Here is a 2,461-nt window from a genome sequence, read left to right as displayed (position 1 = left end):
AGAAGCAGTTACTCAGGAAGTGTGTGTGTAGGATATAACAGAGCCTACATGCACCTGGAAAGACGATCAGGTCCTAAACGCTTTTAGTGCCTTCAGTGCTGGGTCATTGGTGATTTGGCAGAGAATGGAGAGCAGAGTCCATTTTTTCTCTTGTAATGGGACTGGTGCTCCTTTCACATTTCCATTTTAAAAAAATTTTAAAGTGGTCAACGTTGAATATTTTTTACCAGGCAATATATATACATGGTAAAAATTCAAATAATACAAATGATTTTTTAGTGGCAGGAGCCCTAGAAAGGGAGAAGAAAAGCGAGATTTTATTCCCGGTTCTGCCACTGACTTATTTGGTGGCATTTGGCCAATTCCTGGGCATTTCTGTACCTCAATTTCTTTACCTGAAAACTAGAAATGGGAATCTTTGTCTGATAATCCCATAAAATTGTTGAGAAATTCCTTAATAATCTGATGTGTGAAAATGTGTAGGTGCATAGAAACAGATTAATTTTTACTGTGATCTCCCCTTGTCTCACTTAATTGAGTACGAAGCTAATGTTTACTGCATACTTGGTATAGGATGGCATTGGTCAAAGGGCATTAAATTGTTGACTTTGTTCTCAGAATAGTTTTACCAGGTATTATTACTTCAATTTTACAGGGAGAAAATTGAGGCACAGAAAAGCTAAGTAACTGGCCAAAGTTGATTTGGACCCCTCTCCCTGTCTCTTTCTCTCCTCTTCCTCACTCCCTTTCTTTCCCTTTGTCTTTATATGTATGTATGTGTATGCTCATATAATATTTAATATAAACATATTTATGAACGTAGCCTGTTCTTTTACTTAATATTTTATGCGTAGCGTGGTGTTTATGTCGTTATATGGATATGATCTTTTTTATTTTATTTCATTTATTTATTTATTTATTTGTTTGTTTGTTTGTTTATTTATTTATTTATTTCTCTCCCCTTCCCACCCCCACCCCAGTTGTCTGTTCTCTGTGTCTATTCACTGTATGTTCTTCTGTGTCTGCTTCTACTGTTGTATTGTCAGCGGCACCAGGAATCTGTGTCTACTCTTGTTGTGTCATCTTATTGTGTCAGCTCTCCATGTGTGCAGCGCCATTCCCGGGCAGGCTGCACTTTCTTTCGCGCTGGGCGGCTCTCCTTATGGGGCGCACTCCTTGTGCGTGGGGCTCCCCTATGCGGGGGACACCCCTGCATGGCAGGGCACTCCTTGTGCACATCAGCACTGCGCATGGGCCAGCTCCACATGGGTCAAGGAGGCCTGGGGTTTGAACCATGGTCCTCCCATGTGGTAAACGGTCTGCCCTGTCCGTTGGGCCAAGTCTGCTTCCCTGGATATGATCTCTTAAAACACATTTTCTAATGATTTCAAAATGTAAGTCTGTGTGTTACTTAACGATTCTCCCCGGCTATGCATTTGTTTCCTTTTTTTTCTTTTTGTCATTATGCATACGCCAAATTTCCTTTTACATAAATCTTTGTGGGCAACTGTGATTATTACCTTCGTGGAAAAACCTCAAAAATGGAAAAAAGTCAAAGAGGATGGACATTTTTTAAGGTCCTTGATAAATATTGCCACCTTGCCCTCTGAAAAAGTTGTGCCGATTGATTCTTCTTCCAGAACTCTATGTATTCTATTTTCATGAAGATGACAAAGCAGGTATGGAAGGCTAGATTAAGACGGAAACCCGCAGGTCCTCCTGTTCAGCATGTGTGGCGGTGTGTGCTGGGCTCACCAGCACCGTAGACAAGGAAAGAAACGGCGGCCTGCTTGTCCAACGGCACAAAGAAAACTAATGGCTAAATCCTAATCTTTCCATTCCTTCTCTGGAGTTCTTTCCAACGTAACGTAGCAAATAGTCCATGATATTTGTTAATGACAAGCAGTAGATGAGGCTGGAAATAGCAATGGGGGGTGGGGTGGGAACATTATCTTTCCGCCCTTTTACAGAGCTGTCACTAAATGTTACTCTTCCATTTTCTGATTGCTTTATTCTGATGTCCTCAGGAGCTACCACATATCATTAGAACTGAATTAGTCTTGTGCCAAGCAGCAATTCCAAGCAGCAGTGGGAAAACTGAGAGGAGGAAGATGGGGAGATTTCAGGCCACATCTATAAAATTCCCTGTAACTGTCTTCAGTGGGATGAACACCAGTTATTTACAAATGACAGTTTGCTGCACAAGCAACCTAATGCATCATTAATGCAAATAGAATTTTAATTTAAAAAACACCTATAATTCTGCCACTACAAGTCAAATTGTTTTTATTTTTTCATTTCATATGAAATACACTTTTTGTATATGTTAATATATTTTAATGATGTCCTAGTTAAATTTTGTATTTTTTTCCACCTCACAAATCATGTATTTTTTTACATATTGCTACTTTTTCTGCAAAATTATATATTTATATAACTGCCTAAGCAAGTGCCCTTCCGT

The sequence above is a fragment of the Dasypus novemcinctus genome, chromosome 31, assembly GCF_030445035.2.
Source record: "Dasypus novemcinctus isolate mDasNov1 chromosome 31, mDasNov1.1.hap2, whole genome shotgun sequence".
Taxonomy (NCBI): Eukaryota; Metazoa; Chordata; class Mammalia; order Cingulata; family Dasypodidae; genus Dasypus; species Dasypus novemcinctus.
Note: the sequence above shows the minus strand (reverse complement) of the source record.